Source organism: Vespa velutina, chromosome 20 (assembly GCF_912470025.1).
Source record: "Vespa velutina chromosome 20, iVesVel2.1, whole genome shotgun sequence".
NCBI lineage: Eukaryota > Metazoa > Arthropoda > Insecta > Hymenoptera > Vespidae > Vespa > Vespa velutina.
In genome coordinates, this window is record NC_062207.1 from 2,867,472 (window position 1) to 2,889,927 (window position 22,456).

The 22,456-nt window shown below is 38.6% G+C and overlaps 1 protein-coding gene and 1 long non-coding RNA gene across 6 annotated transcripts in view; both read left to right on the plus strand.

Moving 5' to 3' along the window:
* LOC124956119 (homeobox protein cut) overlaps positions 1-22,456 on the plus strand; it is a 144,368-nt gene that overhangs the window by 23,167 nt on the left and 98,745 nt on the right. The window lies entirely within an intron of this gene.
* LOC124956120 lies at positions 1,868-6,141 on the plus strand. The gene is made up of 2 exons (XR_007103112.1): positions 1,868-5,061; positions 5,448-6,141. It is a non-coding gene; the product is annotated as an uncharacterized LOC124956120 (long non-coding RNA).

Sequence of the window (22,456 nt, forward strand, 5' to 3'; positions counted from 1 at the left end):
TCTCTCTCCCCATTTGTCTTCTCACGTTTGAGTTTCATAGGATATTCTTTTCCGATGGGGATCGAGCATCAAAAGGATCGCATTGATGAGATCCGACTGGCGTTTCCGCTCTTTCGAGACGATTGATTTTTTTTTCTTTTTTTCTTCCTTTCCTAGCTTCCGATGCAAAAAGAAGAGAGAGAGAGAGAGAGTCAGAGAGAGGGGGAGAGAGAACGCATCTAATGGTCGCATAATTAAACTCACCGGCGACAGCTTTCCCGTCTTTTCTCGGTTACGATCCCAGACTCGTAGATCAAACGATTTGCTCTCCGCGAATACGCGTATAACCCTGCCGCTTCTCCTACCCTCTCTTTCCGCGCCATCTATATATGTAAGATTTAAATTGATTTTAATTTCATCCTTTGGAATGGTAATCGTTTACTCCCAGATCTCTCTTTCTCTCTCTCTCTCTCTCTCTCTCTCTCCTGTCTTTCTGTCTCTCTGTCAATCGTTTTGTACGAATAGTTAAATCTGCTTTCGAAGACGCAATTGCGGCTACGACATATCGAATTCCCGAAACGTACGTATGTACGATTCGAACGGAAGGGCGTTTGATAAACAGCCGGAAGTTGGTCGCGGGTAAACGCCCAGCTTTCCTCTTTGCTCTGATAAAGAACGATCTATGTATGTATGTATGTATGTATGTATTTACGTACGTACGTACGTACGTACGTATGTATGTATGCATGCGGACAGCTGGTCGAACAAAACGAAATGACTTCGCTCTCGATTCTTTATCGTCCTAAATAAAATGTAATCTTCGAAAAGACATTATAGATATATAGCTTCGGAGGGCAATTTTTTTTCTCCTCTTTTTTCCTCTTTTATTTTTTCTTTTTTTTTCCTTTTTTTTCTTTTTTTTTTCTTTTTTTTCTTTTTTTTTTTTTTTTTTTTTTTTTTTTTTTTTTTAACTTATCCAGCAGACTCTGGACGACCCACAAGTTAAAACTATCGTTCGAGAGTTTTCACGGTATGAATTGAAAAAATTAGATCGGATTTTTGTACAAAGGACATTTTAATTTTCTTTTTTTTTTTTCTTTTCTCTAACGCCGAATATAAACTTTTATATGACTGTATAAAAGGAGGTATTAATAATCGTCGATTATGATATATCGTCGTCAATTTAATTAATCGACGAGGATATATTAGAAGCTTTTTTAATTACTGAAGATTTATAAATTTAAACGTAGATTCAACAGACGAGGAGATAATTAAATTGGGATGTTTTAGAAAAAGGAAAAGAAAAATCCGTTCCAACGTATGGAGATAATTAAAATCGAAGGATCGACGAGGAGAAAAAGGAAACTCGCTATCGACGATCGAGACCTCGTTCCTTCCTCCGCCGCCCCCGCCCTCCCGCCCCTCCCCGGTCTCTCTATCGTTTCACGCATGTAAATTCATCCGGACGTGACGTGGCGCGAGTCTCGCGGCCGAATCAAAGCTTAAGGCCATCTGTACCAATCGGTGTCCATTAAGTAGACACATGGCCGATTCTGAACTACCTTTTTGATATCATATTTTTCATATTTCTAACCTATTTAATCATTCATCATCAACTAGTATTACTTTTTCGAGTACTCTCTCTCTCTCTCTCTCTCATATACATTTTTAATTCGAATCACTCTGAGAAATATATTTCTTTTCCTTTCTTCCTTCGGTTTATACAGCAACGTTTTAAATGGAAACTTAAATGATCATTGAAAGTCGGTCAAGTTACAAATTAAATTTCTTTCTCTCTCTCTCTCTCTCTCTCTCTCTCTCTCTCTCTTTCTCTCTCTCTCGATTAGATACAATTTTTCTTTCAACCTAATATTCAGATTAATAATAGACATAGTAGAAGAAGAAGAAGAAGAAGAAGAAGAAAGACAAGAATAAGAAGATGAAGGTGGTTGTCTCGTGGTGATATTGTCGAACGCGGAAGATGTCTAAGCCCGAACTCAAGTCCGTATCTAAGCAAGCCTCCGGTCTCCGGAGGTCCCTTTTTTTTCTAAATTGTATCTATTGGCTCGTAGCGATTGAAAGTAATTGAATGAAGCGGCCGGTTATTTACGAACGTTTAAGCCGAGCCAACTATCTGTCCATTCATTCGGTCTTGTCCCTTCATTCATTCATCATTCACTCTCGACCGGTGTACGGGTGCTGCATGTATAGCAGTAGTAAAGGCCCATTCAATTGATCGGTGATTGTCTAAATTATAAGATTGCCATACAATGGCTCTCATCTCGACCTATTGGGGTCCCGTTCGCCCCGTTGCGTCACCACTTTAGGACCGGATCGTAAGCGCGAACATATTAAAATGCCTTACCTATGAAAAATCGGACACGCATGAGAGTGAGAGATACCTTAGGACAAGGATCATCCTCACTGATGCTTGCTTGGTCCTAAGATTTTGTCGTGCATTCGATCCGCAGATTGATTATTTGAACAAGAAAGACAAAAAAAGAAAAAAGAAAAAAAAAAAAAAAGAATAAGACAAATAGAAGAAAGGGATGAAAGACGACGACGATGACGATGGATTTTCTTTACGTAGAAAATATAATCCATTTGATAGTCACGTTTCAAAGAAACATCGTTCGTGGATACCACTGGCCGATTTTCTCTCGTCGATCTCTCCGGAGATTTGATAATCCAAGGAATTACGATAACTCGATGATACGTGGGAAATCTCTTACTACACGTCATTATCGCTTACTCTTGTTTTCATTCATCTCTATTCTATCGTATAATACAATGAGAAGATTTTCATTACTTATCATCATCATCATCGCGTTCTCTATAATCGTCTTTTATTCGAATGTTTCTAATGAACAATAATAATTCTTTATACTATACAATATCGATAAGAAATTTGGATAATAATTTGTTAATTTCCTGCATGATTTTACGAATCTACCATGGAATTAAAAAGTAATATTTAATGACATTAATATTTATCGTAATTGTTTTAAATTATTATATTAAATGTTTTTAATGTAAATAGGAAATGACTCGATTTTTTTCTCTCTCTTTTTGTCTCAATATATTTAAAAAAAAGCAAAAGGATTTTGATGTCGCTTCTCTCTCTCTCTCTCTCTCTCTCTCTTCTCTGTATCCGCATCTGTATCTGTCTATGCGTACGCATGCTAATCCTCGAAAATAGGCTTAATTACAGACGCTTCGGAAACAGGATAATGGTGGCACACGCGTATATGGCCATCTCGTGTCCGGCTAACTAGACTGGCGCTCCCGCGAAATCGGTTTATCGTTTCTGAGGAAAAGTTCCTTCGAATTCTAACCGAATCCGTCAGTTAGCTTACACCAACGACTGTGACGGAACTTCTCCATGTGCTGTTCGGTCACTTACGTATTACGCCTGGAGAAGTGCAACCCGTTGTCAGACCAACTTGCAACCATTAATTAGCATTTGCCGCTCTCTATTTCTCTCCCCCTCTCTCCCTCTCTCCCTCTCTCTCTCTCTTTCTATCTCTATATCTACATCTCTCTATCTCTCTTAGAGTCAAAAATGTATTATCTTGTACGGTGAATGATTTAATTTTGATGAACTCAATGAAGAATTCTGAGCTTGGTTCGTTAAAGACGAATCGATAAATTTATATCAGAACGATTAATCATATATAGTTAATCGTTCATTCATTCATATTATATTCATTCATTCATTCATTCATTCATCGTTGGAATCAATGTATGAATTTAATTTTAATACGATTACGATCGGTACGATTTGAAGATCAATTAATATTTCCTCCGTCGAGTAAATAGGACCTTGATAATTATTAAGAATAGATCCGTTTCGAGGACATGGATGAAGAATAGCTTTAGACTCGAAGATGTTGTATCTTGAGGAAAGGTAAAAAAAAAAAAAAAAAAAAAAAAAAAAAAAAAAAAAAAAAAAGAAAAAAAAATGAAAAAAAGAAAAAAACATTAGACAAGGACGGACAGGCATGCGGTAGTAATTTTGTAAAGAAATCAACGGTAATTACGATAAACGTTTCATGTTACGCGCATCGAAAGTTATAAGAAGCGATCAGTAAAAGCGTTCGCTCGAGACATAAAGATGAAAGAGAGAGAGAGAGAGAGAGAGAGAGAAAGATTCTATGTATAAAGGGAAAACAGCTGGCATTAATGTTTTACAAATCGTGAGTCGTATATGCGTACGTATATAATACGTTGTCGTGAAATAAATTGACGAGATTGCCGACATTTACAAATATCTTTATCTAAAAATTACTGAAACGGAAGGATTATAACAACGAGATCTCCTATATACTTCTATCTCAGATCTAATAATATTAAAACTAATTGATGATGGTTCGAAGCTGGAATGAATGATCGGATTTATTTAATCAGTGATTTGGATGTAACGTTTGAATATTCTATGTAAATTGGAGCGACGACTAGTTGAAGACTAGGAAACGTTCTGTTCTTTTCGTAGACGCGAAAGCGGGAACGAGTTCGCGTTTTGCGGCCGTGCCGCGCGTAAACGATCGTAAAGCAAAGCGATCTTTGGTTTTCCTCTCTCTCTCTCTCTCTCTCTCTCTCTCTCTCTCTCTCTCTCCATTTCCTTCTCTTGAAAGAGCGTTCCCGCTTCGTGCCGTAACTCGCGTTACTCGCGTAAAGCCGTCGAAGTTATCTGTGCATCGAGCGTGAGTACATTCTAAGTACGCATAAATACAGCACTGAATGCCGCTCACCGCGGCTTGTATTTAAATGTGAGCACGAGAGGAGGATCCTCCTTCTCCTCCCCCTCCTCTTCCTCCTTCACCTTCTCTTTCTCCCCTCCTTCTCCTCCTCCTCCTTCTTCTTCTTCTTCTTCTTCTTCTCCTCTTAGTCGCACGCGCGCGCACTCACTCGGTTACTCGCAAGAGTATATAAGAAATAGATGGAAGGATTACATAGAGACGACGAGCTTGTACGCATCGTTCGACACGAAACGCCAACCGTAGTTGAGTATACATATAGAGATGTACGATCGAGCGAGCGAGTGAGTGAGTATCAAGCGGATACGCACGCGTGTTCGGAACGGTGAGTAGCTCTCGTTCCGACCCCCTGCTTTTCCCCTTTCTATACACGGTGTTATCGAACTTTCCTATCGACCCGGACAGACCTACGATCGACTACTTCCATCTGTTTCCTATCGTATCCGAGATTCTACAACGGAGATTTTTATATCTTACTTTTATTTATTTTTCATTTCTTTTTATTAACAAAAACCCCTTTTTATATACGTACATATACATACATATATATATATATATTTCTTTTTCTTTGATTTATTTATTTATTTTTTTTTTTATATAAATATTTTAGGAAAACATTGTTAAACACGAATACCGATATCACCATTCAACTTTTGCGTCGTCCTGTATATAAACCGACTCCGTAATATTATCATCCTCCTTCTATTGCAGACGATATGGAATTCATTCTCAACGGAAGACAAGCTTCGAGTTTTTGTCAAATGATTTCATTTAAGATTAAAATGTACGTTCGGAAGAAAATTAACCTGGATGGTTGGAGGAAGAACTCTTTTTGTGACTGAGAACCACGGAACTTTGGTGCACGAGCACCGATCAAACTTACGATAATATTTATTAACCCTAATTAGGACACCTACGCGTAATCCGGTTCGCTAATATAACGAACTTTGTTAAGCATATAGACTTTCGGAGCGAACAACGAAATTTTGTGGTAAAGTATTTAAATGCCAAGTACGAGAAAGCCATGACAGCTGGGAAGCTTATAATCCTAAGCTACCTCTTTGTTTCTTATATTGTCTCGTTTTATTTTTTCATTGTTTATTCTTCGTTTCATTTATTTTTCTCCATTTGTTTATTTATTTATTTTTTTTTTTCTTTTTAATTTATTTTTCTCTTGCTTTTATTTTATTTTATTATTTTTTTTTCTTTTTCCTTTTTATCGCCTCGCACACGCACATTTATTATGAACGAATTTATCGAGAAATATCAACGAAACGAGCTAGACGATTTAGAGGATCCAAGGTGCACGTGCTTTAATTGGAAGCTTTCGTGAGTCAGCGTCCAAGCGTGAGTAACTCGTATGTTTCTGAGATTTGCTGACAAAATAAACATTTCGCTTATTTAATCGTTTGTTACATTGCTTTGACGTTAGCATAAATAATCTAATCATAAGGGAAAAATTGATACGAGTTATATATTTTGTTTAGATAAATATATGTATATATATATATATATCTTTTTTTTTCCTTCTAATTTCATTCTATTCTCTAACCTAATTTCAACCTATTATATTACAAATCTAATGAGATTTTTTCACCAAGTCAAAATCTTCGCACGGTAGGTTGGTAGGTAGGTAGTAGGAAGATATAGGTATAGATACAGGAATATATATACACACACACATATATATATATATATACACATATAAATATATACGTGGCACAACGAAACGAGTTTTGCATCATCGCCTTCTTTTACGAAATAAATTTCAATTAAAGCACTTTCTAATCGTAAGTCCTCGCAATTAGAGTGGACGAAATTGTGAGAGTAACGTCGAACGTCGACGCGCAGCGCTTCGACGTATTTATTTCGCTATCTATATCAAACTCTACCTATATACGAATTATTAAACGTCGTCGCATTAAAATCTGATTTATTCTCGTCCTTTCGTCATTTCTGAATTTATTTAACGGTGCCCGTTGAAGCATATACCAAGAAGAGTATCACCATCGTGTGACCGTCGAAATTTCTAATAGTTCAAAGAAGAGACTATCGTGCTCTCTTTTCTGTTAATAACAAAATTCTTGTTATAACCAGGTATACGTAATTTTTTGGCTTTCCATCAAAAATATGCTTAGCATAATTGATTGAAGTAACAGCTGTTTCTTTCAATAAACAAATCTCTTTCTATCTATCTCTCTTTCTCTCTCTCTCTCTTTCTCTTTCTACGTTACCTGATGATTTCTAACAACGCGACACTTTAGTAAAATTTCAATTGATCCTTTTTATCGCAACTTCGAGACGTTAGAAGCATAATTGATTTCAAATGGATGGAGATTAAGTGCGAGCATACGTTGAAGAGAGAAAAAGAGAGATGGAGAAAGAGAAAGAGAGATAAAGAAAGATATAGAAGGGAAGCATAAAGCGTGGCCGCGCGAAAATAGCGGTAACTCGGTATAATGCGATGCAGCAGCGGATATACTATTACTGTAATGTCCGCAGTACGCGAAGTCGGCAGGCTTTTGGTATATATGCGTGACACGTATGCCGTGTCGGGCTCCTGTCGCTCATAATAAAGGCCTAAAACAATGTTCTAAACGACCACTAAACGATATCAAAAGTGGATATATCTGGACCAGTCGAGATAAAACTTTACTATATAAATATATAAATATATATATATATATATGTATTACATACATTAGCTATATATATTTGTATCATTGATATTTATTATTATATATACACAATATACCTTTTTGTTTTTATATATTTATTTTTTAAATGTTAAGATTTAACTTCCATAGATATTCGTTCGTTCGAGAAACAATGTTACATGAATCTTGAATTAGTTTCATCCATGCTCGTTATCGCGTCGTCTTAATGACTTTCGGTTCCGTAGACGGATCGTTTCACTCCCTCATTCTCTCTCTCTCTCTCTCTCTATCTCGCTATCTATTTATCTATCTATCTATCTATCTATCTATCTATCTATCTATCTATCTCTCTCTGTCTCTCGTTCTCTTGGAGGATTCCGGTATCCGGTCGAATAAGCTGTGACCGTCGATTACGCTACCATCTAGCTTCTTATCTTAACAGCATCCGATCGTGAATCACTTGAAAGTTCTTCTTCGAGTATACGATTTAACGAGGATAAAACACATATATATATATATATATATATATATAAAGTAAAATAATATCGATATTTATAAAATTACTTAGTTTTGCTTAGATTCCTTCCCTCTACCCCCTACCGTCCAGCCCGAATCTTTTTTTCCATTGACTTAAAAGGAATATTTTATAATCGTTATTAAAAGAAGTTTTAAGAGAGGAAGAAGAAACGGAGAAGTAAAGAAAAAGGGGCCAACGATCGTTGAAGGAAACTTAAGCTCGAAATAGAGTACGGATGTGAGACAAATAACACACGTGCAGCCATTCGTTTCGATCTCCGAGCGATTCCAGATACAATGTTTTTGGTTGCTACCAATGCGGCCGGTTTAGGTTGAAACGGGGGTTGGAAGGAATGAAGGAAGGAAGGAAAGAGAGAAAGAATGAAAGAAAGAAGGAAAGAGACAGAAGTAATGAATCCTGCTTCCTTCCGGTTATAAATGAGCGCATTTAAGAACGTAGAGAGGAACATGAAATGGATGAAAGAGAAAGAGAGAGAGAGAGATAGATGAAGAATAAGAGGATGAGCTTAAGAATCGGTTCATTCAAAAGCAGATAAAACAAGTTCCTCGATGGATTCCCATCAGAGATCTGGAAGAGTGTATATATATATATATATATATATATATATATATATATATATATATATCTGTCTGGCTTACGTTAGCATATCTGGATTTAAGTGTCGCGTAGTGACATAAACTCTGCGATGATGATAGTGGTGGTGGTGGTGGTGGTAATTCATACTTGCGTTGTTAATTCTAACGTTAATAAATTACGATCTTGTAGGGGCCGTATCCTTGCCACACCTTTTTCACTTATCCTACGTATTTTCATGCGTGTAAATGGATTCGAATTGAAAGAACGCGAAGTGAAAGAAAAAATTGGTCCGATTCGTAATCCTCGAAGTAAACTCGACGTACGTCCCTTTAAAAATCAAAGAGAGAAAAAAAGATGTATCTCGAATTTTCACATCGAATCGAGATCTCGTATATATCGTCGCTCATAATCGAGATATATTCCTTGTTTGCTCGAGGCACTTAATAACGAGAGATACCTCTCGAATATAACCGCAAATATTTAACCGCGTACGATCGCTTCCCGCACTTTTGATATTTGAGTTTCCATTTAAAAAAAAACACTTGGTCCCATCACTTAATCCTATTTTCTTTCCGTTGATGATTTAAAGGGAGTCATATAAAAAAAAAAAGATCGGGGAAGGGATAGGCGATGGATGGAGGGGGGGACAGGGTGAAGGGGGCAGCGGATAGGTTAGATAAAAAAAAAAAGAAAAAAAAAGAGAGAGAGAGAAAAAAAAAAAGAAAAATTGGGCTCGCCCAATCCTCGCTCCCGACACCTTTTCAAGCTTACGACTTTAACAATGACTAGTTTTCCAAGCGCAACAAAGCTTGATCGAAAAGAATCGACCCTCCTCCAATCATCGAACGCCGAAGGTTCCCCCTATTCCCCACCCCATTCTGCTTCTTCTTTTTTTTTTCTCTCTCTCTCTCTCTCTCTCTCTTTACGATTTGTACTACCTAAGAATGGGGACGGTTTACCTAAAGAGAGAGAGAGAGAGAGAGAGAAAAGGGTGTCCCTCTCTAGAACACGCCTAATTTTTTTCGAGGATATCCGATATGCAGATCGGAAGGCGAAAAGTGTCTATGCAAATGCTGACGGTGAAAAAAAAAAAAAAAAAAAAAAAAAGGAAAAAGAATAAAGAAAGAAAAAGAAAACGAAAATAGGACCCCCAAAAACTGGTTCTTCTCTGTGTCGATCTTCCGTTTCATTTTCGTTCTCTCTTTCTCTCTCTCTTTCTACGTACCAAAGTAACATATGTATGTGTGTCTATATTCGTTCAAATCTTTCATGTGTGCGGCCTATAATAAATCGTTTCTTTTGCTTCTTCGTGTTAACCGTGTGTTTTATGGATCGTCCTTTGTGCTTTTTCCTTCGAAGGGGTGTACTACTGTAAAGAAAAAGAAAAGAGAGAGAGAGAGAGAGCGCATATTTAATGTTTCTCTGGCACAGCCTTCAAAATACGAAAACGTTGACGTTTCAACGGTCGCTGGACTTAAACACGCGTGTGAAAGCTCGCAATGGTATGCAACGATGCGAACGATCTTCTTGTAAAACTCGTCGAACATTAAATCAATTCTCATTATTTATTTATAACTAATCACAATGTCCAATATATTTCAATTAATTATCTTCTTTTATATCGCATTAATTCGCTCGCAAATATTTCAATTGATCTTTCATTTCTTTTTTTTTTTTTTTTTCTTTTTTTTTTTGCTACAAAAAAGAAAAGAGAAACGAATCTGTAATAATATACGTTGTCAAAATTGATTAAGATTATGATACGAGTAATATAGATTAGATTATTACTACGTTGTTTGAAAGGGAATTAGATTAACAGAAAAAAAAAAGAAAAAGAAAAAGATGCATTTACGAAAAAAATTCATCGTCATCAAGCTAGCGCTCACTTGCCTGGCGACTTATAGAAAATCTTTTTTTTTTTTTTTTTTTTCTTTTTTCTTTGGGAAAGGACCATGAAGGTGGGAAAGAGAGAGAGAGAGAGAGAGAGAAAAAAAAAAGCGTAGAGCGCTTAGCTGGTCCTCCGAGAAGCTACTCGTAACTTCGTCCAGGAAGGCCCGGAGGTCTGACTCGTTGTAAATCCAATTAGCGCCCGTGGCTTTGAAGTGGCTTTTCCCACTTGTACTTCCAGTTCCTCCTTCGTTTCTCTGCCCGTTCAGACCGGTGTCAAGGACTCGCCGGAAGTATTTCTTTCTTCTCCCATTCCGAATTCTCTTTCAATTTCTTTTTCTTTTCTTCGGTTTATATGTTTTTCCCTTTGGGTGAGACGGTCCATGGGTGATGTTGCCCTCCTACATCTCGTTTCTTCGTATTTAGAAAATTGAATTTTCCATTTTTTTTTTCAAATCTCTCTCTCTCTCTCTTTTTCTGTCTCAATTTTTTAGTTATTGTAAAAAAAAAAAAAAAATAATCTATATAACGTGATACGATATAAAGCAGATAATATCCATGTATTAAATAATTATTATTTAATAACAATTTATGAAAAACATACAATATAAATATTTTATTAACGCGTGCACGCACACACACACACACACATACATATATATGTACGTATGTATGTATTATATTTTATAAAGATATTTGATCGAATAAAAAATATATGATAAGCGACGATCCCTCGCACAGTAGTCGGATCGTTGCGCGCGCACGTGTACGCTACGAGACGCGCGCATATACACGCGCACATATCAACAACAACGAGGGGAGGACGCGGCTCGTTCTTCACCAGTGATCCTCGGCCGTGTGTTAACGAGCAATATGCGTCCGGTTCAACGTGTTTATATAGATCGTCGTCGGCATAAGCAGTCATCTTTCTTCATCTATACTCCCTCTCATCCAATCCTTAGGAAAACTTAACGTTTCCTCGTTTCACGAGACGTTGCACTTTTTCTCGTCTTTGCGCCCTAATTCATTTTCATTTTTATTACAATTCTTGAAATTTTTCTTTTTATTTTTTCTTCTTCTTTTTCACTTTTTTTTTTTTGTCTTTTCTTCTTTCTTTCTTTTTTCGTTTTAAATTATCAAGCTAATTATTAAGATGATTATACAATCTATACAGTTATTATATACGGTTATATTTCGTTCGAACGAAATAAAGGATTAAATAATCCCCTTGTATTTCTAATATATTAACCATCTGCGATCTCACAAAGAGATCGTCGTTTGCATACGACGGTTTGGCGACGGAGGAGGTTTTAGTGGGGAAACTGGAAGAGGGGAGAGGTCTCGGGAAGGGGCCCCCCTCCTCCCTCGGTTGTTCGTTGCATTCTGACACGTGATTGTACCACGAAGATCAGAAAGGATCTATGCTTCACTGCACCTCCGCCATTACCTAAGCGCGATCGCGTATCTTTGGAACCGATAGGCGAGAAATTCCAAGTCTTCTTGTTTTTTTCTTTTCCTTCTCTTTATCTTCTTCTTTTTGTTTTTCTTTCTTTTTTTTTTTTTTTTTTTTTTTTTAAGCCAATAAAAGAATATCGAAGGGTTGGGGGGAGGCGAGGGAGGGCGAAGCGGAACGGCAAGACGAGTAGATGAATTTAGAATTGAAATGATTCGACCCAATAATTAATTATCCATTAATATGGATTCTCGAAGAAGAAGAAATTCTTGAGATCGTATAATTATTCTCGTTTTAATTACAGAACATAATTACAAACCAAATACTCCTCCTCCTTCTCCTCCTCCTCCTCCTCCTCCTCCTCCTCCTCCTCCTCTTTCTCCTTCTATTGCCACATGCGGAGATGGAGACAATAGATATCTCTGAGTATAATTTATTAACGCTACGTATTCCTTTGTGTTCGTTCGAAAATGTCTACGTCGGATACTCGTCGATAATTGCGGGTAACACGCGATAATTACGCTAATGCGACACTCTCGAGAATCAATGCGATACATTTCCTGAACGGAGGAATTCCGTTCTCCGTTTGTCTCGTGCAAATACGGCTTCTCTGGTGGATGGTGTTATCGATGGATGGGTGATGGTGGTGGTAGCTGCTGCTGCTGCTGCTGCTGCTGTTGCCGATGATGAGATAGTGTTTGGAGATATCAGTGATATAGGACGAAAAGTGAGGGAAAAGGAAGATGTAGGTTGGTCGTAGTAGTTAGTAATAGTAGTAGTGTATATGTGTACGAGGGGCGGGGGGCGGGGGTACTTACTCGTTCGATTTTCTATCGTTCTCTTTTTCCACTTGTCTCGCGTGCAAGAGGGGTCCGACGAGAGAAAGAGAAAAAAGGTAAAAGGGTGAAAGGGACGAAAGGGATGAAGGCTTTACCACGTGGTAATCGTGCATGTTGTAGCTTAGGATAGTTTATATGTAGTTACGCGAATGTTTGCACGTACAACCACCTGTACGTTCTTGCTCTCTCTTTCTCTATTTCTCTTTCTCTCTGTCTCTATATCTTTCTTCTTCTATAGCGTAAAAAACGTGAACGCGCACGTGTTACGTCGGTCAAGGGGTTGGGGAGGAGGGGGGGAAGGACCGGCAACACCCCACTCGAAGCGGATCGTATTTTACCCCGCAGGGCCGGCTACTTACGCAAAATGTAAACACGTTCTTCGTAAACATCACTTTTACCTACGTCACCCTCTTTTAACTCTCGTCCCGTATGTATGCATACATGCATGCATGCATGCATGCACGCATATATGGCACGTATGTATGCATCTATGCTATGTAAGTACGTTCGCGCGAGATATACGTACATGGATGGATACATATATCAATGTGACACGGAGTACTCACGCATTTTCGGACGTGCTTCTAAGCAAGACGCAAGGATTAATCAATCGCACCTCCTCTATCCCTCCTCTCTACGTTTCTCGTGAGAAATCAAACTTGTTTTTTCTCCTTCCTTTGTTTTTTCTTCTTGTTTCTTTTTGTTCTTCTTTTTTTTTTCTTTCTTTCTTTTTTTTTTTTTTTTTTTTTTGTTGTTTTTTTTTCCTTCCATTCTCTCACACATTTTTATTCGTTTTTATTCGAATAAACAAGTAAATAGGTTAATTGAGATATGTTCGTGTGGTACTATATTAGAATTGAAAAACAACAAACAACGTTGTTCGATCGAACAAGTGGGGAAAAAAAAAAAAAAAAAAAAAAAAAAAAACAAAGAATTCTTTCGTCATCGTGTCGCGACCGATCGAGCGTGGATTCACAATACGCTCTCGCGTATTAATACTTCGGCCGCGAGCAGGAAACGTGTAATTTCACGTTCTTACTACGGTGTCATCTGCTCACGGCAGCGTTTTACGTAATTCATTGCGCTGAAGTAGCCTGATAGTGTGAGTGAGTATGCGATATATGTATAGAGAATGAGAGAGAGAGAGAGAGAGAGAGAGAGAAAGAAAGAAAGAGAGGCCTCTTTTACGAGACGTACTTACATTGAGGATATTTTCAATGTTTCCCTTTCGTTCATTTTTCCTCGATCAAAATTTCGTTTTATTTATATAACATAAACACATAAATAAGTACACAATATGCGTAGGGATATATACTCGTTAAATCGTACGAATTTGATACGTTTATCGAATAAGGAAGAATAAATGAGCACATATTTGTAGTACTTTGCTTTTTTTCTTCTTCTTCTTTTTTCTCTTTTTTTTTATTCATTTATTTATTTATTTTTTTTTTTTTTTTTTTTTTTTATTTTATTTCGATATATAAATGGTACGTTTATACTTAACTTTATATGCTTATCTACTATACATTGACGATAAGAGAGGAACGCGCGTACAAATCAATTGATATTCAAATAACTTTTCAACGAGTTTCTCGTTACAGCAATATATCCCGCATATCGTACACGCAGGGTCCTCTCTTCTCCTCTTCTATCTCTATTTCTCTCTCTCTCTCTCTCCCTCTCTCTCTCTCTCTATCCTTCTCTCTACGCACTCCAATTACCCTTAAACAACACGTTACTGTGGGGCTACATCATTACGGAATATCTATCGGCTGCATAACGCGTTTCCGCAACGTAAATCGACTACACTCCGCTAAACATCAGTAAGCAGATGATTCTCAAAATTTGTTTGGAAATCACAACATCTCTTCTCTCTCTCTCTCTCTCTCTCTCTCTCTCTCTCTCTCTCTCTCTCTCTCTCTCTCTTTCTCTCTTTCTCTCTTTCTCCTATCTCTTTTATCGTTTTCTACATTGAGAAGCAATTTTATCAATTGAATTGATCTCCTCTCTTTCTCTCTCTCTCTCATTCAATATATAACACTTGTACTCGAAATTTATCTCTTTTTCGAAACTATTCAAACAGACTTGATTGAATCTATCGCTAATTTCTACGTGATCGTCTAATTTCTAGACAGTAAGTAAATGGTCAAAGAATAAAATACTAAGAGAGAGAGAGAGAGAGAGAGAGGGTGGGAGGAGTAGAATCGGAGGGAAAGAAAAAAAAAAGAAAAGAAGCACGTTTATCGATGCTCTCTTTCTCTCTCTCTCTCTCTCATGGCGGGAGAACAAACGAGATTACTCTTGTATTAATCTACCCCTCAGCTCGTCCTTCTTGCACTTCGTTGGCGTCAACCGGATCGTTTTGCTTTTCTCTCTTTCTCTTTCTTTCTTACGCGCGGGCGCGCGTATACATCTCTTCTGGAGAGATGAACACGCAAACCTTTTTTGACGTCGAGTACTCCTATTCTTCCTTCGTCTCGACGAGACTCGTGATCGCCGTCAATGCATACTTTTCGCACTTGGTAGAGACGGACGTCGTAGGTACCTACTTGTAACGTCACTGGGAAGGTAAAGGAAATGAAAGGTATATACAAATACATATTTCTATCTAGGTATATGCATACATATATATTGAGAGTGCATACACACACAGACACATATATATATATATATTGAGAGGACGATCGAACATGGAAAAGACGCTCGTTTCTCTCTCTCTCTCTCTCTCTCTCGTTCTCTCGAGAGGACTTATGAGGTATACTTGGGAGGGATGACGACGGCCGTGAGAGCAACGTCGACCTGAGCCAGTAGAGAGGAACAACGAAAGAGGAAGAGCGAGAGATGAATGGTGAAGAAATAAAGTGGGAGAATGTAAAGGTGGAGAAAAAGGAGGAGGTAAAGGAGGAGATGATGCTGGAGAAGATGGAATATAGATATAAGGGAAAGCGGTGAAGAGAATATATTTGATGTGTATATATTTTGACAAATCGTCCAATGTATTATCTATTTCTTCGGTGATTTGCGTGTCCTATATAAAAGTATCCGTCGTTAGTTTTGTTAATATATACATACATACATATATATATATATATATATATATATATATATATATATATATATATATCTAGCTGGCACGCATTTGTACGAGAAACTAACATTTAGGTGTATGTTCCATATTATGTGTATTTCTCTCTTTATCTCTCTCTCTCTCTCTCTATTTTTCTCTAAGTTGTGTGTATGTATGTATGTGTAGTGAGAGGAAGAGGTAAGGGTAGGAAGAAGATAGAGAATGAGAGGTGGATATAATATTATATCGAGGGTAGGCGTGGTTTAAAAAAGGGGGCGGTACCGGCGATACTCGCTTACTCTCCCTCTCCCTCCTTCCCTTTCTCTCTTTCTCTCTCTCCCCCACTGGTCCGTCGTTTTACCGTGTGTCCGTTCCTTTCTCTCTCTCTCTCTCTCTCTCTCTCTCTACTTCTTCTGCAATCTCCCTCTCTTCCGACGGACGCCGTGTGGCATCGAACTCAGGACCGCGGATCGAGTCCTTTACCAACACACGCAACCATTCGGTCGGATATATAAGAAAGATAGAAAGAGAAAGAAGAAAACGAGTAGCAAGATCGGAAGCGAGTACGAGAAAGACGATGATCGAGATAGAGAGATAGAGATAAAGAGAAAGAGATAGAACGATGGACGAGGAGGGAATTGGGTCGTGTTTCTTTGTCTTAGCGACGATCTCGATCTACCTTCTCATCCTCTCTACTCTCCTTCCTCCTCCTTCTCCTCCTTCTCTGTCTCCTCTCATCATCCTACTCCCCATCTTCGCTTTTACTCCCTCTCTTTCTAATCTATTTCTTCTCTCTTGGTAAAGCGATCACGTCGTTTCTACAAACGCGTTTAGCGATACCTAACTCTCTCTCTCTCTCTCTCTCTCTCTCCCGTCAATATACCTACGCAAGCTCTCCTTTTACATTGGGGCTAACGCGAATTCTTACGTGGAGTTTAAACTGTGTGTGAGATCACCGGCACGAGCGTAGGAGAAGCAGTGGGAGGTTTGGTGGGGAGAGCGAGTGCACGCTTCGACCAATCGTATAGCGCGGTTTTATCTCGATACGTTTATCTCTCGCGGTGCTCTAGCGCTTCGCGGCTTCTGTGTGTACGTCTCCTACGTTTCACTCCCACTCTGTATATATTTCTCTCTCTCTCTCTCTCTCTCTCTCTCTCTTTCAAGTTGAAGTATTGACTCCGTACACACATATGTATATACACACACACACGTACACATACCTTTCTGGGTTCCACTTACCTATACACATCGACATAGACGTTCTGCGAGATCAGCCGATCGTGCATCGGTTTCTGGTGCCAGGGAATGGTTACGTCGTGTACGTATGTATGTATGTATGTATGTAATAGTTGATATCTGATCGAACAATCGGATAAGATTGGAACGACGACGGTTTTCATGGAAAGTCCTTATCGATTCTTTATTGATATCGTCTCTTGTAAAACTTTATTCTACAGCCATGTAAATAGTATGATCGATCTAAGTTTAACGATCCTTATTAATACGTTTTTCATTGATTTTCTTTTTTTTCCGATAAAGTCGTTAAAAAAAAAAAAGAAAAAAAATAATACAAAAAAAAATACAAAAAAAAAAAAAAATAATTTCTTTCAAGCCTATTCATTCGTTTTTCAAAGACCATCCACTGAGAGTTGATCTGCGCGAAACTCTTAAGTCGCTCGTTATTTTTAAATAAACTCCCGAAGAAAAAGAAAAAAAGCCGCGTTAAAAAGAGATAGAGAGCTAGAGAGAGAGAGAGAGAGAGATAGAGAGAGAGAGAGAGAGATGTATCGGTATATATTTATTATTTGAAATAAGGAATATTTCGGGAACGACTTCCCCTTTGAATGATTTATGCCGCGAAATAGAGAAGGACTTTTCCTCTTCTCGGTGAGTGGATCTAGTCGGTGCCGTTCCTGTTTGTAAAAGATTCGAGAGTATATCGCCGGAAATATTACACATATCTTGTCATTAATAGCCGGCGACTTCCGTCCGGTTGACGATCCACACCACGACCGATGGGGGTAACGCATCGAAAGCATCAAAACATACAGAAGCCACGCGGTGAATCCCGTCTCTCTCTCTCTCTCTCTCTCTCTCTATCTATCTGTCTCTAATATCTCTCTTTCTCATTCTCTGTATTCTCTCATTCTTTCTTTCTCTCTTTCCCCGTGGGATCTCGCAGCGGGGGCTCCATAAAAATATATTTTTAGCTTCGAGAATTCTTTCCTCCGTGCTTATTTCTTTGCTCTCATCCTCTGGTCTATCGTCTCTCTCTCTCTCTCTCTCTTTCCTTCGAAAAAAAAGGATGAAAAAAGAAAAAAAAAAATAAAAGAAAGAAAAGACGAAGCGCCGCGTGAAAAAAAGGAGCACCCTTGGTAGAAGGTGGGAGAAAAAGGATGCGGAGAGGAAACGGTTTAGACGTGCAACGACACACGACTTATGTACATACATCGAAAGGATTCAAAGAGCACGTGCACCCGATACATTTCATACCCTCTCCCCTCTTTTACTCATCCGATACGAGACGAAAGAGAAAGGGGAATATATTTTAGGTATAAATATAGCAAGAGGATTGATATTTTTTAAGACGTCTTCGGTACATCACACAACGTCCGATCGGTATCTTTTCTTTCTTTTATTTTTTCCTTTCTTTTCTTTCTTCTCAGTATTTTCTTTTTTTTTTCCTCTTCTTTTTTTTTTCTTTTTCTTTTTTTTGTTCAATGCGGTCTCGAGATCTCGCTGACTAGAAATTGAAAGCACGTGTGCATAGATCTTGTATATATCATTTTCGTTCGTCGGTAATATTTCTTGATTCGAAGACACTTTTTTTCTGTTAACGATTCAAAAGCACGCTCTCTTTCTCTCTCTCTCTCTCTTTTCGAGTGAGTTCGCCTTGAAGAAAAATGCTCGCATCGATGCACAGAAACGTATATAATTGGATCGGATGCAGCGAACGCGGACTACTATCTATGTATATGCGTATATATCTTGTCACGTGTGCAGCAGATTGAAGTGAACTATACCGAGTGAGCGAAAGAAGAAGAAGAAGAAGAAGAAGAAGAAGAAAGAAGGAAAAAAAAGAAAAGAAAAAAGAAAAAAAAACAAGGGTGGAGGGGTTGGAGGGGAAGTCGTGGAGGAGACCTAACGCGACATCTCAACGGAGAGAACGTCTAGATGTGTGTCCGCCTTTGAAACATTGATCGAAATGAGAGGGAATGGCAGGGAGGAGGAGGAGGGTAGTGATGGGGTGATGGGGTTGTATAGTAGGCAACCGCTGGATTATAAGTTTTGATTGGCTTTCAACGAGTTAAATTTGCTGTAACATTACGATACGTAGAAACTCGTTGTAGTTGATATTCTCTGATACGATGACACGTTCGACTCTGAACGAACGTGAAACGGAGTCGTCGTCGTCATCGTCGTCGTCGTCGTCGTCGTCGTCGTCGTCGTCGTCGTCGTCGTCGTCATTGTTTCCGTTGTCTCATCTGGCCCTCCCCTTCCCTCCTCCTTCCGCCCTTGTACTTTTTCATATCGATCGTAAATAAATTTTTCTTCGATTATATTATCACGTACGAAAGTAATTCGCGAATCAACGGAGAATTAGTTAGTCCGCGTCGTCCCAGCAACAAGTGATCCACGTGCGTCGAACACGGAAACTTTGCCTTCGAACTATGTGGTAGTAAGTACAAAGGAACGTCGGTATTGTGTCACAATGGTATATATATATAGCTAGGATACCCTATAAACCGAAGCTTCACCTTTTAACCCTCCCATTATACTCGATTCCATTTTCTTCCCTCACAAGCGACCCGTTTATCCATGCTCAATTATCCACTCGATTCCATCGAAAATGGATTGGGATTTCTTGACGTCTCTTATATTTCTCCGGGTCGGTCTCTCTCTTCGATCAATCGGTTATATTCACATAGATACGTATATAATATTACTTTTATGAATATCTCTTTAATGTCGATCGAATTTGGAGGAAATTTGTTTTATTATTTTTTATCTTCTTTTTTTTTTTTCCTTTTTCTTTCTTTTTCTTTCTTTCTTTTTCTTTTTTTTTCTTTTTTTTTTTTTAATAATTCCCTACATTCGTCCGAAAAATATAATATTTTAACGTCACCATAAAATTATATTTACGATTCCGTCGATGGAATATAAATGCAAACAAACAAATGCTTAGTCATCGTTGGAAAAGTTGTTTCCTTCCGTCGTACACGTGCGAACGTAGACGCATACACGCGAGCATAACACATCTGTTCCTTCTTTCGAAAGAAGAGGAGGAAGAAAAAGAAGAGATGATCCCTCCCCTCTCCCTTTCACGGAAATCATGGGGAATGAAAATTTTGGCGGGGAAACATTTGTTTACGATTTTTACGGGCAATCGGATTCGAATGGGTGAGACGAATATGAAAGAATAGAGTCGGTAGAAGTTCATAGATCGATCGTGTTTATAGGATCGAACGATCTAGCGTGTATTTGTGCGTGCCAAGAAAGATGAGAAGATCGCGTTCGTTCTCCTCCTCTATGGCCACAGTTGATCGCTTTTGTATAGCGTCGTCGTCGTCGTCGTCGTCATCTTCGTCGTCGTCGTCGTCGTCGTCGTCGTCGTCGTCGATGTGCCGGCAAGTGCCGAGTCACGCCTTGACAAACAGGGATGTCAAACAGATGTTTCAAGCCGACCTTTCTTTAGGGTCTCTGTGAGAGAGCTCGCCAGACTCACTTCTCGTAACCGTACGGGACATTTTGTTCTTCGTATTTCTACGAGACGCGATGAGGCGCTTTCCGCTTTATGATAGTGTAGTTATATGTTACGACGATGATCGGTCCTTGACAAAAAAAAAAAAAAAAAAAAAAAAAAAAGAAAAAAGAAAAAAGAAAAAAAGGAACAGAAAAGAAAAGAAAAGAAAAGAAAAGAATGGACTTCGATGATGATTTGCAACGATGATTCCCAAGAGAAAAACTACGCGAGATGGTGGAAGTATTTTAAACGAAGGGATAGGGGAGAGGACAAGATATAAAAAAAAAAAGGAAATAAAGAAGAAAAAAGCAAAAGGAAAAAAAGATTTCGATCATTGAGTTTACCGCATCTACGGTTAAGTTTAGAAATAGAAAAAGGTTAAATAATTTAACTCGATAACGTTAGAGTCTCTCTCTCTCTCTCTCTTTCTTTCTTTCTTTCTCTTTCGTGTTATAGACGTATTTGATTCTTTCAACGTGAACACATATCTCTCATTCTCGTTTGGAGATAATTTGTTTCGCATCTCTCTTTCTTGACGTACCGATTCAATAGCAAATATAACAAGATACGCGCAGCTACTCTTGTTGGGTGTTAGTGGAAATAGTAGTTTGATTAAAGATTATTATAGCACTCGGCCACATTATAACATGCGTTATAATTCAAACGAGCGTGTCACGGTAATAATATTTTGGCAAGGAGAGTACCTGTTGCTATTTGTCAACAAAGACGACGGTTTCTCTCTCTCTCTCGCGCTCTCTGTCTTTCTATATGTTTGTCTATTTCTCTTATTCACTTTAATTTCGTAGCGAAAATAACAAACGCAGTAGTAGAAGTATTAATACGAAGGAAATCGTGTCGCTTATATTATCTTTCAAAATTTCTACAGTGATGAAAATTATTGAGCTCTCTCTCTCTCTCTCTCTCTCTCTCTCTCTCTCTCTATCTTTCTCTGTCTGTCTTTCTTTCTTTTTCGATCCATTAAAACGGATTTATGTGAGCGCGATTATAAAGTCAACAAATTAACCTGTCTTGCGAAAAAACCATGGAGACGAACGAACGAACGAACGTGCGCGCATAAAGCTTTCGATAAAAGCTATCGAATTCGAGGCTTTATCTTTCCGCTTGTCGCGATCGGCGTGTGAAAGGGACCGGTTAAAAAAAAAAAAAAAAAGAAAAAAAAAAGAAAAAAAAAAGGAAAAAAAAAAGAAAAAGAAACCTCTATAATTGGAGCGATGTCGATGCGGAGACCGTGTAAATGGAGATGGAATGTTAAACAATACCATAAATGTTCCCCTTCCCTCCCCCCTCCGTAAAAGTGCGGGACACGCATTATTTGTACGATCAAACGTATTAATATAGTCGATAGGTACTACGGTCAATTTGAAATTCATCGTATTACCAAACTTTCTTTCACGTTCGAGTCGGCTATCGTTATTTTTAGCTAAAGAGAAAGAGAGAGAGAGAGAGAGAGAGAGAGAAATAGAGGGTGGTAGAGAAAAAGGATGGAAGTAGAAGGGTTAACCGAAAGGGTGGACGTTGCGCTGGAGAAGGAGAGAAAGGGATGAAAGAGAGTGAAATATTTCTAGCGGAATCGGATTGGGATGGGAAGGGGTGGTGGTAGGGTAGTAATAGTAGGAGGAGGAGAAAGAGGAGGAGGAGGAGGAGGAGGAGGAGGTAGAGCTGATTTACAGGTAACGGCAAAATTTTACGGCGAATAAATCCGAGGGCGAAAAACGTCGAAGGCCAGCAGCGGCAAACGCGTTAGGCAACACGTATGATTGGCTGTCGTCGGGGGCCGCACCGAAATCGGTATGCGTTCGTTTGGGTTTGGTCATTTTGGTCGGTCAGTAAATAGGGATTTGACAAGCGACGTGTCGGGGTCAGCGTTGCACTTGACGCCGTCAGTGGTTTTCGCTACTCTTTCCTCTCCTTTCCTTCAACGTGATCCCTCTCTCCCTT